The 18989-nt window shown below is 54.2% G+C and overlaps 1 protein-coding gene across 1 annotated transcript in view; it reads left to right on the top strand.

Moving 5' to 3' along the window:
* The window catches only part of LOC142488297 (SCO-spondin-like), a 403111-nt gene that overhangs the window by 45340 nt on the left and 338782 nt on the right, over nucleotides 1-18989 (top strand). The gene's annotated exons all lie outside the window — the stretch shown is intronic.

The following is an 18989-nucleotide window of genomic DNA, read 5'->3' on the forward strand; positions in this document are numbered from 1 at the left end:
CAACACGGCACGACACGGCACGGTACAACACGGCACGGTACAACACAGCACGGTACAACACGGCACGGTACAACACGGCACAACACGGCACGGTACAACACGGCACGACACGGCACGGTACAACACGGCATGGTACAACACGGCACAACACGGCACGGTACAACACGGCACAGTACAACACGGCACGGTACAACGCGGCACAACATGGCATGGTACAACACGGCACGGTACAACACGGCACGGTACAACACGGCACGGTACAACACGGCACAGTACAACATGGCACAACACGGCACAACATGGCATAGTACAACACGGCACAACACGGCACGGTACAGCACGGCACAACACGGCACGGTACAACACGGCACGATACAACACGGCACAACACGGCACAACACGGTACAACACGGCATGGTACAACACGACACGATACAATACGGCACAACACGGCACGGTTCAACACGGAACGGTACAACACGGAACGGTACAACACGGCACGGTACAACACGGCACTGTACAACACGGCACGGTACAACACGGCACAACACGGCACGGTACAACACGGCACAACACGGCACGGTACAACACGGAATGGTACAACACGGCACAACACGGCACGGTACAACACGGAACGGTACAACACGGTACAACACGGCACGGTACAACACGGCACAACACGGTACAACACGGCACGGTACAACACGGCACGACACGGCACGGTACAACACGGCACGGTACAACACGGTACAACACGGCACGGTACAACACGGCACGGTACAACACGGTACAACACGGCACTGTACAACACGGCACGACACGGTACAACACGGCACGGTACAACACGGCACGACACGGCACGGTACAACACGGCACGACACGGCACGGTACAACACGGCATGGTACAACACGGCACGGTACAACACGGCACGGTACAACACGGCACAACACGGCACGGTACAACACGGCACGACACGGCACGGTACAACACGGCATGGTACAACACGGCACGGTACAACACGGCACGGTACAACACGGCACGGTACAACGCGGCACAACATGGCATGGTACAACACGGCACGGTACAACACGGCACAGTACAACACGGCACAACACGGCACAACATGGCATAGTACAACACGGCACAACACGGCATGGTACAACACGGCACAACACGGCACGGTACAACACGGCACGATACAACACGGCACAACACGGCACAACACGGTACAACACGGCACGGTACAACACGACACGATACAATACGGCACAACACGGCACGGTTCAACACGGAATGGTACAACACGGAACGGTACAACACGGCACGGTACAACACGGCACGGTACAACACGGCACTGTACAACACGGCACGGTACAACACGGCACAACACGGCACAACACGGCACGGTACAACACGGAATGGTACAACACGGAACGGTACAACACGGCACGGTACAACACGGCACGGTACAACACGGCACGGTACAACACGGCACTGTACAACACGGCACGGTACAACACGGCACGGTACAACACGGTACAACACGGCACGGTACAACACGGCACGGTACAACACGGTACAACACGGCACTGTACAACACGGCACAACACGGCACTGTACAACACGGCACGGTACAACACGGCACAACACGGCACAACACGGCACAACACGGCACAACACGGCACAACACGGCACTGTACAACACGGCACGGTACAACACGGCACGGTACAACACGGCACAACACGGCACGGTACAACACGGCACGACACGGCACGGTACAACACGGCATGGTACAACACGGCACGGTACAACACGGCACGGTACAACACGGCACGGTACAACGCGGCACGGTACAACGCGGCACAACATGGCACGGTACAACACGGCACGGTACAACACGGCACGGTACAACACGGCACAGTACAACACGGCACAACACGGCACAACATGGCATAGTACAACACGGCACAACACGGCACGGTACAACACGGCACAACATGGCACGGTACAACACGGCACGATACAACACGGCACAACACGGCACAACACGGTACGGTTCAACACGGAACGGTACAACACGGAACGGTACAACACGGCACGGTACAACACGGCACGGTACAACACGGCACTGTACAACACGGCACGGTACAACACGGCACCACACGGCACAACACGGCATGGTACAACACGGAACGGTACAACACGGAACGGTACAACACGGCACGGTACAACACGGCACTGTACAACACGGCACGGTACAACACGGCACGGTACAACACGGCACGGTACAACACGGCACGGTACAACACGGCACGGTACAACACGGCACGGTACAACACGGCACTGTACAACACGGCACAACACGGCACTGTACAACACGGCACGGTACAACACGGTACAACACGGCACAACACGGCACAACACGGCACTGTACAACACGGCACGGTACAACACGGCACGGTACAACACGGAACGGTACAACACGGCACGGTACAACACGGCACGGTACAACACGGCACGGTACAACACGGCACGGTACAACACGGCACTGTACAACACGGCACTGTACAACACGGCACTGTACAACACGGCACGGTACAACACTGTACAACACGGCACTGTACAACACGGCACTGTACAACACGGCACGGTACAACACGGCACGGTACAACACGGCACGGTACAACACGGCACTGTACAACACGGCACTGTACAACACGGCACGGTACAACACGGCACGGTACAACACGGCACGGTACAACACGGCACGGTACAACACGGCACTGTACAACACGGCACGGTACAACACGGCACGGTACAACACGGCACGGTACAACACGGCACGGTACAACACGGCACGGGTTCAACACGGCACAACACGGCACGGCACAACACGGCACAACACGGCACGGCACAACACGGCACGGTACAACACGGCACGGTACAACACGGCACAACACGGCACAACACGGCACGGTACAACACGGCACAACACGGCACGGTACAACACGGCACGGTACAACACGGCACGGTACAACACGGCACGGCACAACACGGCACAACACGGCACGGTACAACACGGCACGGTACAACACGGCACAACACGGCACGGCACAACACGGCACGGTACAACACGGCACCACATGGCACGGTACAACACGGCACGGTACAACACGGCACGGTACAACACGGCATGGTACAACACGGCACTGTACAACACGGCACGGTACAATACGGCTCAACACGGCACGGTTCAACACTGCACGGTACAATTGGCACAGTACAACACGGCACGGTACAACACGGCACGGCACAACATGGCACGGCACAACACGGCACAACACGGCACGGTACAACACGGCACGGTACAACACGGCACCACATGGCACGGTACAACACGGCACGGTACAACACGGCACGGTACAACACGGCATGGTACAACACGGCACTGTACAACACGGCACGGTACAATACGGCTCAACACGGCACGGTTCAACACTGCACGGTACAATTGGCACAGTACAACACGGCACGGTACAACACGGCACGGTACAACACGGCACAACACGGCACGGTACAACACGGCACGGTACAACACGGCACGGTACAACACGGCACGGCACAACACGGCACAACACGGCACGGTACAACACGGCACGGTACAACACGGCACAACACGGCACGGCACAACACGGCACGGTACAACACGGCACCACATGGCACGGCACAACACGGCACGGTACAACACGGCACGGCACAACACGGCACGGCACAACACGGCACGGTACAACACGGCACGGTACAACACGGCACGGTACAACACGGCACAGCACAACACGGCACAACACAACACGGCACGGCACAACACGGCACGGCACAACACGGCACGGCACAACACGGCACGGCACAACACGGCACGGCACAACACGGCACGGTACAACACGGCACGGCACAACACGGCACGGCACAACGCGGCACGGTACAACACGGCACGGTAAAACACGGCACGGCACAACACGGCACGGTACAACACGGCACGGTACAACACGGCACGGCACAACACGGCACGGTACAACACGGCACGGTACAACACGGCACGGTACAACACGGCACGGTAAAACACGGCACGGTACAACACGGCACGGTACAACACGGCACGGTACAACACGGCACTGTACAACACGGCACGGTAAAACACAGCACGGTACAACACGGCACTGTACAACACGGCACGGTACAACACGGTAAAACACGGCACGGTACAACACGGCACGGTACAACACGGCACGGTAAAACACGGCACGGTACATCACGGCACGGTACAACACGGCACGGTACAACACGGCACAACACGGCATGGTACAACACGGCACAAAACGGCACGGTAAAACACGGCACGGTACAACACGGCACGGTACAACACGGCACAACACGGCACGGTACAACACGGCACTGTACAACACGACACGGTACAAAACGGCACGGTACAACATGGCACGGTACAACATGGCACGGTACAACCCGGCACGGTACAACACGGCACGGAACAACATGGCACGGTACAACACGGCACGGTACAACACGGCACGGCACAACACGGCACGGTACAACACGGCACGGCACAACACGGCACGGTACAACACGGCACGGTACAACACGGCACGGAACAACACGGCACGGCACAACACGGCACGGTACAACACGGCACGGTACAACACGGCACGGTACAACACGGCACGGCACAACACGGCACGGTACAACACGGCACGGTACAACATGGCACGGTAAAACATGGCACGGCACAACACGGCACGGTACAACACGGCACGGTACAACACGGCATGGCACAACACGGCACGGTACAACACGGCACGGTAAAACACGGCACGGTACAACACGGCACGGTACAACACGGCACGGTACAACACGGCACTGTACAACACGGCACGGTAAAACACGGCACGGTACAACACGGCACTGTACAACACGGCACGGCACAACACGGCACGGTACAACACGGCACGGTACAACACGGCACGGTACAACACGGCACGGTACAACACGGCACGGTAAAACACGGCACGGTACAACACGGCACGGTACAACACGGCACGGTAAAACACGGCACGGTACAACACGGCACGGTACAACACGGCACGGTACAACACGGCACAACACGGCACGGTACAACACGGCACGGCACAAAACGGCACGGTAAAACACGGCACGGTACAACACGGCACGGTACAACACGGCACAACACGGCACGGTACAACACGGCACTGTACAACACGGCACGGTACAAAACGGCACGGTACAACATGGCACGGTACAACATGGCACGGTACAACCCGGCACGGTACAACACGGCACGGAACAACACGGCACGGTACAAGTCGGCACGGTACAACACGGCACTGTACAACACGGCACGATACAACACGGCACGACACGGCACGGTACAACACGGCACGACACGGTACAACACGGCACGGTACAACACGGCACGACACGGCACGGTACAACACGGCACGACACGGCACGGTACAACACGGCACGACACGGCACGGTACAACACGGCACGGTACAACACAGCACGGTACAACACGGCACGGTACAACACGGCACAACACGGCACGGTACAACACGGCACGACACGGCACGGTACAACACGGCATGGTACAACACGGCACAACACGGCACGGTACAACACGGCACAGTACAACACGGCACGGTACAACGCGGCACAACATGGCATGGTACAACACGGCACGGTACAACACGGCACGGTACAACACGGCACGGTACAACACGGCACAGTACAACATGGCACAACACGGCACAACATGGCATAGTACAACACGGCACAACACGGCACGGTACAGCACGGCACAACACGGCACGGTACAACACGGCACGATACAACACGGCACAACACGGCACAACACGGTACAACACGGCATGGTACAACACGACACGATACAATACGGCACAACACGGCACGGTTCAACACGGAACGGTACAACACGGAACGGTACAACACGGCACGGTACAACACGGCACTGTACAACACGGCACGGTACAACACGGCACAACACGGCACGGTACAACACGGAATGGTACAACACGGCACAACACGGCACGGTACAACACGGAACGGTACAACACGGTACAACACGGCACGGTACAACACGGCACAACACGGTACAACACGGCACGGTACAACACGGCACGACACGGCACGGTACAACACGGCACTGTACAACACGGCACGGTACAACACGGCACGGTACAACACGGTACAACACGGCACGGTACAACACGGCACGGTACAACACGGTACAACACGGCACTGTACAACACGGCACGACACGGTACAACACGGCACGGTACAACACGGCACGACACGGCACGGTACAACACGGCACGACACGGCACGGTACAACACGGCATGGTACAACACGGCACGGTACAACACGGCACGGTACAACACGGCACAACACGGCACGGTACAACACGGCACGACACGGCACGGTACAACACGGCATGGTACAACACGGCACGGTACAACACGGCACGGTACAACACGGCACGGTACAACACGGCACGGTACAACGCGGCACAACATGGCATGGTACAACACGGCACGGTACAACACGGCACAGTACAACACGGCACAACACGGCACAACATGGCATAGTACAACACGGCACAACACGGCATGGTACAACACGGCACAACACGGCACGGTACAACACGGCACGATACAACACGGCACAACACGGCACAACACGGTACAACACGGCACGGTACAACACGACACGATACAATACGGCACAACACGGCACGGTTCAACACGGAATGGTACAACACGGAACGGTACAACACGGCACGGTACAACACGGCACGGTACAACACGGCACTGTACAACACGGCACGGTACAACACGGCACAACACGGCACAACACGGCACGGTACAACACGGAATGGTACAACACGGAACGGTACAACACGGCACGGTACAACACGGCACGGTACAACACGGCACGGTACAACACGGCACTGTACAACACGGCACGGTACAACACGGCACGGTACAACACGGTACAACACGGCACGGTACAACACGGCACGGTACAACACGGTACAACACGGCACTGTACAACACGGCACAACACGGCACTGTACAACACGGCACGGTACAACACGGCACAACACGGCACAACACGGCACAACACGGCACAACACGGCACTGTACAACACGGCACGGTACAACACGGCACGGTACAACACGGCACAACACGGCACGGTACAACACGGCACGACACGGCACGGTACAACACGGCATGGTACAACACGGCACGGTACAACACGGCACGGTACAACACGGCACGGTACAACGCGGCACGGTACAACGCGGCACAACATGGCACGGTACAACACGGCACGGTACAACACGGCACGGTACAACACGGCACAGTACAACACGGCACAACACGGCACAACATGGCATAGTACAACACGGCACAACACGGCACGGTACAACACGGCACAACATGGCACGGTACAACACGGCACGATACAACACGGCACAACACGGCACAACACGGTACGGTTCAACACGGAACGGTACAACACGGAACGGTACAACACGGCACGGTACAACACGGCACGGTACAACACGGCACTGTACAACACGGCACGGTACAACACGGCACCACACGGCACAACACGGCATGGTACAACACGGAACGGTACAACACGGAACGGTACAACACGGCACGGTACAACACGGCACTGTACAACACGGCACGGTACAACACGGCACGGTACAACACGGCACGGTACAACACGGCACGGTACAACACGGCACGGTACAACACGGCACGGTACAACACGGCACTGTACAACACGGCACAACACGGCACTGTACAACACGGCACGGTACAACACGGTACAACACGGCACAACACGGCACAACACGGCACAACATGGCACTGTACAACACGGCACGGTACAACACGGCACGGTACAACACGGAACGGTACAACACGGCACGGTACAACACGGCACGGTACAACACGGCACGGTACAACACGGCACGGTACAACACGGCACTGTACAACACGGCACTGTACAACACGGCACTGTACAACACGGCACGGTACAACACTGTACAACACGGCACTGTACAACACGGCACTGTACAACACGGCACGGTACAACACGGCACGGTACAACACGGCACGGTACAACACGGCACTGTACAACACGGCACTGTACAACACGGCACGGTACAACACGGCACGGTACAACACGGCACGGTACAACACGGCACGGTACAACACGGCACTGTACAACACGGCACGGTACAACACGGCACGGTACAACACGGCACGGTACAACACGGCACGGTACAACACGGCACGGGTTCAACACGGCACAACACGGCACGGCACAACACGGCACAACACGGCACGGCACAACACGGCACGGTACAACACGGCACGGTACAACACGGCACAACACGGCACGGTACAACACGGCACAACACGGCACGGTACAACACGGCACGGTACAACACGGCACGGTACAACACGGCACGGCACAACACGGCACAACACGGCACGGTACAACACGGCACGGTACAACACGGCACAACACGGCACGGCACAACACGGCACGGTACAACACGGCACCACATGGCACGGTACAACACGGCACGGTACAACACGGCACGGTACAACACGGCATGGTACAACACGGCACTGTACAACACGGCACGGTACAATACGGCTCAACACGGCACGGTTCAACACTGCACGGTACAATTGGCACAGTACAACACGGCACGGTACAACACGGCACGGCACAACATGGCACGGCACAACACGGCACAACACGGCACGGTACAACACGGCACGGTACAACACGGCACCACATGGCACGGTACAACACGGCACGGTACAACACGGCACGGTACAACACGGCATGGTACAACACGGCACTGTACAACACGGCACGGTACAATACGGCTCAACACGGCACGGTTCAACACTGCACGGTACAATTGGCACAGTACAACACGGCACGGTACAACACGGCACGGTACAACACGGCACAACACGGCACGGTACAACACGGCACGGTACAACACGGCACGGTACAACACGGCACGGCACAACACGGCACAACACGGCACGGTACAACACGGCACGGTACAACACGGCACAACACGGCACGGCACAACACGGCACGGTACAACACGGCACCACATGGCACGGTACAACACGGCACGGTACAACACGGCACGGTACAACACGGCATGGTACAACACGGCACTGTACAACACGGCACGGTACAATACGGCTCAACACGGCACGGTTCAACACTGCACGGTACAATTGGCACAGTACAACACGGCACGGTACAACACGGCACGGCACAACATGGCACAACATGGCACGGCACAACACGGCACAACACGGCACGGTACAACACGGCACGGTACAACACGGCACGGTACAACACGGCACGGCACAACACGGCACAACACGGCACGGTACAACACGGCACGGTACAACACGGCACAACATGGCACAACACGGCACGGTACAACACGGCACGGTACAACACGGCACCACATGGCACGGTACAACACGGCACGGTACAACACGGCACGGTACAACACGGCACGGTACAACACGGCACGGTACAACACTGCACGGTACAACACGGCACGGTACAATACGGCACAACACGGCACAACACGGCACGGTTCAACACTGCACGGTACAATTGGCACAGTACAACATGGCACGGTACAACACGGAACGGTACAACACGGTACAACACGGCACTGTACAACACGGCACGGTACAACACGGCACGGTACAACACGGCACGGTACAACATGGCACGGCACAACACGGCACAACACGGCACGGTACAACACGGCACGGTACAACACGGCACGGCACAACACGGCACAACACGGCACGGTACAACACGGCATGGTACAACACGGCACGGTACAACACGGCACGGTACAACACGGCACGGTACAACACGGCACTGTACAACACGGCACGGTACAATACGGCACAACACGGCACAACACGGCACGGTTCAACACTGCACGGTACAATTGGCACAGTACAACACGGCACTGTACAACACGGCACTGTACAACACGGCACGGTACAACACGGCACGGTACAACACGGCACGGTACAACACGGCACGGTACAACACGGCACGGTACAACACGGCACGGTACAACACGGCACGTTACAACACGGCACGGTACAACACGGCACGGTACAACACGGCACGGGTTCAACACGGCACAACACGGCACGGCACAACATGGCACAACACGGCACGGTACAACACGGCACGGTACAACACGGCACGGTACAACACGGCACGGCACAACACGGCACGGTACAACACGGCACGGTACAACACGGCACGGTACAACACGGCACGGTACAACACGGCACGGTACAACACGGCACCACATGGCACGGTACAACACGGCACGGTACAACACGGCACGGTACAACACGGCACAACACGGCACGGTACAACACGGCACGGTACAACACGGCACAGTACAATACGGCACAACACGGCACAACACGGCACGGTTCAACACTGCACGGTACAATTGGCACAGTACAACACGGCACGGTACAACACGGCACGGCACAACATGGCACGGCACAACACGGCACAACGCGGCACGGTACAACACGGCACGGTACAACACGGCATGGCACAACACGGCACAACACGGCACGGTACAACACGGCACGGCACAACACGGCACGGTACAACACGGCACGGTACAACACGGCACAACACGGCACGGTACAACACGGCACGGTACAACACGGCACCACATGGCACGGTACAACACGGCACGGTACAACACGGCACGGTACAACACGGCACGGTACAACACGGCACGGTACAACACGGCACGGTACAACACGGCACGGTACAATACGGCACAACACGGCACAACACGGCACGGTTCAACACTGCACGGTACAATTGGCACAGTACAACACGGCACGGTACAACACGGAACGGTACAACACGGTACAACACGGCACTGTACAACACGGCACTGTACAACACGGCACAACACGGCACGGCACAACATGGCACAACACGGCACGGTACAACACGGCACGGTACAACACGGCACGGTACAACACGGCACGGCACAACACGGCACGGTACAACACGGCACGGTACAACACGGCACGGTACAACACGGCACGGTACAACACGACACGGTACAACACGGCACCACATGGCACGGTACAACACGGCACGGTACAACACAGCACGGTACAACACGGCACAACACGGCACGGTACAACACGGCACGGTACAACACGGCACAGTACAATACGGCACAACACGGCACAACACGGCACGGTTCAACACTGCACGGTACAATTGGCACAGTACAACACGGCACGGTACAACACGGCACGGCACAACATGGCACGGCACAACACGGCACAACGCGGCACGGTACAACACGGCACGGTACAACACGGCATGGCACAACACGGCACAACACGGCACGGTACAACACGGCACGGTACAACACGGCACGGTACAACACGCACGGTACAACACGGCACAACACGGCACGGTACAACACGGCACGGTACAACACGGCACCACATGGCACGGTACAACACGGCACGGTACAACACGGCACGGTACAACACGGCACGGTACAACACGGCACGGTACAACACGGCACGGTACAACACGGCACGGTACAATACGGCACAACACGGCACAACACGGCACGGTTCAACACTGCACGGTACAATTGGCACAGTACAACACGGCACGGTACAACACGGAACGGTACAACACGGTACAACACGGCACTGTACAACATGGCACTGTACAACACGGCACGGTACAACACGGCACTGTACAACACGGCACGGTACAACACGGCACGGTACAACATGGCACGGTACAACACGGCACGGTACAACACGGCACGGTACAACATGGCACGGCACAACACGGCACAACATGGCACGGTACAACACGGCACGGTACAACACGGCACGGCACAACACGGCACAACACGGCACAACACGGCACGGTACAACACGGCACGGTACAACACGGCATGGTACAACATGGCACCACATGGCACGGTACAACACGGCACGGTACAACACGGCACGGTACAACACGGCACGGTACAACACGGCACGGTACAACACGGCACGGTACAACACGGCACGGTACAATACGGCACAACACGGCACAACACGGCACGGTTCAACACTGCACGGTACAATTGGCACAGTACAACACGGCACGGTACAACACGGAACGGTACAACACGGTACAACACGGCACTGTACAACACGGCACGGTACAACACGGCACGGTACAACACGGCACGGTACAACATGGCACGGCACAACACGGCACAACACGGCACGGTACAACACGGCACGGTACAACATGGCACGGCACAACACGGCACAACACGGCACGGTACAACACGGCACGGTACAACACGGCACAACACGGCACAACACGGCACAACAAGGCACGGTACAACACGGCACGGTACAACACGGCACGGTACAACACGGCACGGTACAACACGGCACGTTACAACACGGCACTGTACAACATGGCACGGTACAATACGGCACAACACGGCACAACACGGCACGGTTCAACACTGCACGGTACAATTGGCACAGTACAACACGGCACTGTACAACACGGCACTGTACAACACGGCACGGTACAACACGGCACGGTACAACACGGCACGGTACAACACGGCACGGTACAACACGGCACGGTACAACACGGCACGTTACAACACGGCACGGTACAACACGGCACGGTACAACACGGCACGGTACAACACGGCACGGGTTCAACACGGCACAACACGGCACGGTACAACATGGCACGATACAACACGGCATGGTACAACACGGCACGCACAACACGGCACAACACGGCACAACACGGCACGGTACAACACGGCACGGTACAACACGGCACGGTACAACACGGCACGGTACAACATGGCACGGTACAACACGGCACGGTACAACACGGCACCACATGGCACGGTACAACACGGCACGGTACAACACGGCACGGTACAACACGGCACAACACGGCACGGTACAACACGGCACGGTACAACACGGCACGGTACAATACGGCACAACACGGCACAACACGGCACGGTTCAACACTGCACGGTACAATTGGCACAGTACAACACGGCACGGTACAACACGGCACGGCACAACATGGCACGGCACAACACGGCACAACACGGCACGGTACAACACGGCACGGTACAACACAGCACGGTACAACACGGCACGGCACAACACGGCACAACACGGCACGGTATAACACGGCACGGTACAACACGGCACGGTACAACACGGCACGGTACAACACGGCACAACACGGCACGGTACAACACGGCACGGTACAACACGGCACCACATGGCACGGTACAACACGGCACGGTACAACACGGCACGGTACAACACGGCACGGTACAACACGGCACGGTACAACACGGCACGGTACAATACGGCACGGTTCAACACTGCACGGTACAATTGGCACAGTACAACACGGCACGGTACAACACGGAACGGTACAACATGGTACATCACGGCACTGTACAACACGGCACTGTAAAACACGGCACGGTACAACACGGCACTGTACAACACGGCACGGTACAACACGGCACGGTACAACATGGCACGGTACAACACGGCACGGTACAACACGGCACGGTACAACATGGCACGGCACAACACGGCACAACATGGCACGGTACAACACGGCACGGTACAACACGGCACGGCACAACACGGCACAACACGGCACGGTACAACACGGCACGGCACAACACGGCACAACACGGCACGGTACAACACGGCACGGTACAACACGGCACGGTACAACACGGCACAACACGGCACGGTACAACATGGCACGGTACAACACGGCACGGCACAACACGGCACGGTACAACACGGCACGGCACAACACGGCACAACACGGCACGGTACAACACGGCACGGTACTATGAGCTAAGAGACAATGGGCAGAAATGATCAAAGCGCGATCCTATCACTCCCGAATCAGCGATGTCTGTCACTGACTTTAATGGCCGTTCTGTCACGGTCGCGCGGATCGCGCTTCGATGACTCCCGGGCGTTGTTCACTCATTGCCTCTCTTACTCGCCGATGCAGTTTTGTGAGACGCGATAGCGATGTGTCGGCCTACAGGCATTTCAGCCAAGACATTATTTACTGTGCGATAACCACTTCTCACTGTTCTGAATAAGGGCCGTAGGCTCCGACCTACTAAGCGCCATAAATCATTGAACATAACGCTTTGTTTAACGTCAACTGAGGACACTGACACGTTACATGGGTTAAATGGAGCCCATTAACACCTGGTAAAAAAATAAAACCAGACAAGTCAGTTATTTCCTGAGTGACCGTGGTTATTTCCTGGGTGAGCTTGGTTATTTCCTGAGTGACCGTGGTTATTTCCTGGGTGAGCTTGGTTATTTCCTGAGTGACCGTGGTTATTTCCTGAGTGACCGTGGTTATTTCCTGGGTGAGCTTGGTTATTTCCTGAGTGACCGTGGTTATTTCCTGGGTGAGCTTGGTTATTTCCTGAGTGACAAAACAGAGTAGGGGGAGCAAGGGATAAGTAAAAGCACAGATGGAACAGATATTAACGAGCAGTATACTACAATTGGTATACTACAGTTTTAACCCAGTGGGGGGGGGGGGGATTAGGATGGTGAATGAATAATCAAAAGACGTAAGCTGTCTAGTAAATGCTTACACGGCCTTGTGCAAACACCATCACAAGTTGGTATCTTTGTAGTGGGTGGTGCCCCTTCTGCAATGAGGTTCAGGGGGGGGGAACTTGTTAACAATAAATATCAATATGTACTCACACGGCCCAGTGTGAGTAGAGGTGCAGGGCAGATGTCTTTGAGGTGAACACCTATGACCCCCGTCAGGGGTATTTCAGGGGTGCTGCGCACACTCCTGCTGGCAGGCAGGCAATTCAATGCGGGTCTTTTTCTTAATCTTCCCGTTCTGGGTTCCTTCCCCTCCCCGTTTCAGTCAGGGGCGTTGGTGAGGCAAAAATGATTAAGAGGGATCAATAATGCTTTTAGAATATAAAAGTTTATTTAAACATAAAATGGGATCCGCAAAAATTGCACTCACATAATATATAAAGTTTCCTGGTGCGCTCCCGTGGCTGTTGTTAGCAGTGGTCGCGGCCGCTCTCTACTCCGCGTCCGGAGTCGGAATAGGTGGCTGTTCCTGGTGCGGCTGTGACTGCAAACTGCCTCCTTCAGTTACGGAAGCCCCAAAGTTCCAAGCTTGATCACTGAATTAGAGCAACGCGTTTCGCCGATTGGACGGCTTCCTCAGGCTCATTCAATGACGCACTGAGGGTCAGATGAGCTTATATAGACCCTCAGCTTGCTAATTAATTAAATAGCATAATGTGTATGTTGCCAATGCGTGTAATCAGTGTATTAGTCTATACACAAGTGTTAAACTCCCTATTAAACTCAATAGTCCATTGCAATTATAATGATAAAATTAATAAAATTACTATACTCATTTTTATTCTTGTGTATTTTATTAGCAAGTGTAATTGCTTTTCGTTTGTAATGAGTTCAAACATGGTTCTATCACCTGGTGGCAGTCTTTAGCACCTAACATATGTATTCACGATATGTAATATATTTGTTTCCATACTGGGCTTTGTAAAACAACATTCTTAAACCAATCGCAGCAGTGATGTGGAGTAAAACACTCAACTCACTGCTATTATTTTTGGACTTATGCACCCTTTTTGAGTGTATGTTTTAGCTATACTGAGATAACTTTAGGATGTAAATTGATGATAAATAACTTTTGTTATCTGAATGGTTAAAAGGTATAATTGTGGTGCTGACATCTAACTAACCATCAATTGCGTATAACATACAGTAATTTGGCTTAGTATGGGTGCATTTTGCTTAACATACAATGAATTAAAAATGAGCATAAATCGCTCTAGAGACATAGGGCCTTATGCAGAGAGCATAGAATTTTAAAATTGGCGAATTTCATAAAAAGTAGCTTTTTTGGAGAGTTTTATTCTCCATATGCAGAAAAGTGCGAATTCTGCTATGTTTAACATGGATGCGTGTGGCGAGTTTAAATTGGCGAGATGCGCGCTTCAGAAACGTGTAAAAACAAATTCGCGCCTTTTTTTCCCCTTTACTATAGGCGGCGAGCGCCATCTTGCCATCTTTTCCTGGCGCGGCAAAAATGCGAGAATCGCGGCATTTTTTGGCGCGAACAGCCGCTTAATGCCGTTCGCACCTCTCTGCATTCGGAGAGTTTTAAAAATGGCGAGATGGAGGTTCTCGCCAGCCGCGAGGCGAGTTTTAGCAATTGAAAAAACAAAATGGCGCGTTTTTCGGAACTCGCCATTTTCTGCCGGTTTCTGCGCGAAATTGTACAAAAAATGGCGAATTTCGAAATAACGATGCTCTCTGCATAAGGCCCATAGTTTACATACTGAAATATAAAAACAACTAATTTCTGGTTAAACGTTACCAAGCCTTTTAGTAAAACAATCAGATTTCTGATAATCATTTTGATCTTACACATTCCATTGTTAGTGGGGATTTTAATTAAATTTGGGAAACCTTAGGGTCTAGGTTGGCAGTAGATTAGCAAATAGTGATACCATCTAAATGACAGGTTGTATCACCAGACATCCTTGGTAATAAAATGCAGTCACTTGGTTTATACAATGAAATTTAAAAACACTGTAGTTTCAAAAAACCATGAGGTATAGATAACAACAATTTTCATTCAAATCGCTATACAACATAATTAACTATAGTAACAAGAAATACCACACATCAATAGGAATTAACCACAATCATTGGTTACATCGCCTCTCTGAAACTCTGATACTAAAGGTAAGCGCCTGGTTCCTCCACACTGTTTATTTCCTGAGTGACCTTGGTTATTTCCTGGGTGACCTTGGTTATTTCCTGAGTGACCTTGGTTATTTCCTGAGTGACCTTGGTTATTTCCTGAGTGACCTTGGTTATTTCCTGAGTGACCTTGGTTATTTCCTGAGTGACCTTGGTTATTTCCTGAGTGACCTTGGTTATTTCCTGAGTGACCGTGGTTATTTCCTGAGTGACCTTGTTATTTCCTGAGTGACCGTGGTTATTTCCTGAGTGACCTTGGTTATTTCCTGGGTGACCTTGGTTATTTCCTGAGTGACCTTGGTTATTTCCTGAGTGACTGTGGTTATTTCCTGAGTTACCGTGGTTATTTCCTGAGTGACCGTGGTTATTTCCTGGGTGACCTTGGTTATTTCCTGGGTGAGCTTGGTTATTTCCTGAGTGACCTTGGTTATTTCCTGGGTGACCTTGGTTATTTCCTGAGTGACCGTGGTTATTTCCTGGGTGACCGTGGTTATTTCCTGGGTGACCGTGGTTATTTCCTGGGTGACCTTGGTTATTTCCTGGGTGACCTTGGTTATTTCCTGGGTGACCTTGGTTATTTCCTTGGTGACCGTGGTTATTTCCTGAGTGACCGTGGTTATTTCCTGGGTGATCTTGGTTATTTCCTGGGTGACCTTGGTTATTTCCTGGGTGACCGTGGTTATTTCCTGGGTGACCGTGGTTATTTCCTGAGTAATCGTGATTATTTCCTGAGTGACCTTGGTTATTTCCTGGGTTACTTTTTTTATTTCCTGGGTGAGCTTGGTTATTTCCTGAGTGACCTTGGTTATTTCCTGGGTGACCTTGGTTATTTCCTGGGTGACCTTGGTTATTTCATGAGTGACCTTGGTTATTTCCTGGATGACCTTGGTTATTTCCTGAGTGACCTTGGTTATTTCTTGGATGACCTTGGTTATTTCCTGGGTGACCTTGGTTATTTTATGGGTGACCTTGGTTATTTCCTGAGTGACCGTGGTTATTTCCTGGGTGACCTTGGTTATTTCCTGGGTGACCTTGGTTATTTCCTGGGTGACCTTGGTTATTTCCTGGGTGACCTTGGTTATTTCCTGGGTGACCTTGGTTATTTCATGAGTGACCTTGGTTATTTCCTGGATGACCTTGGTTATTTCCTGGGTGACCTTGGTTATTTCTTGGATGACCTTGGTTATTTCCTGGGTGACCTTGGTTATTTCCTGGGTGACCTTGGTTATTTCATGAGTGACCTTGGTTATTTCCTGGATGACCTTGGTTATTTCCTGGGTGACCTTGGTTATTTCCCGAGTTACAGCCACATTTACTCAATAAATGCATTAGAATTGTTAGCAGTTGCTGGCTGCACGTACCGTTACCCCCTTTGGGGATCACACTGCATTTAGTGGTTTGCTAGTGAGGAGCCTAGTCTCCTCTGTAGGGACTGTAGCTGTAACTTTTGAGTTTTCTCTTGGACTGTTTTTTATTATTGAGGGAGGCGCTAAGGGACGTACCACAGACTGTGTTTGATCTGTGGGAACAGGCCAGAAGAAGGGGTTCAACCCGTGAAACATTGCCCCCTCTCCCCCCGATGTTTATTTATATTCTTTCAGTCACATATTTTATTCTTGGCGTATTCTTTTGTACGTCATCACTTATTTCTACATTTGAGTGCCGGGAACCATTTGTGTGATTATATTTGATTGTTCTGGGGTCCCTCTGTTGTTCCTGCTGCACCACGATTCCATTTATATTTAATTTATATACAGTTCCCTTAGTGCTGTTTATATCTTATACTTTTTATTAACTGAGATTACCACCATATTTAATATTCAAATGAATTTGGTCCTTAACGTCAGATTGAAGTTTGGTGCACAGCCCCCATTGGGCCCCCATCTGCGGTCAGACA

The sequence above is a fragment of the Ascaphus truei genome, chromosome 2, assembly GCF_040206685.1.
Source record: "Ascaphus truei isolate aAscTru1 chromosome 2, aAscTru1.hap1, whole genome shotgun sequence".
Lineage (NCBI taxonomy): Eukaryota > Metazoa > Chordata > Amphibia > Anura > Ascaphidae > Ascaphus > Ascaphus truei.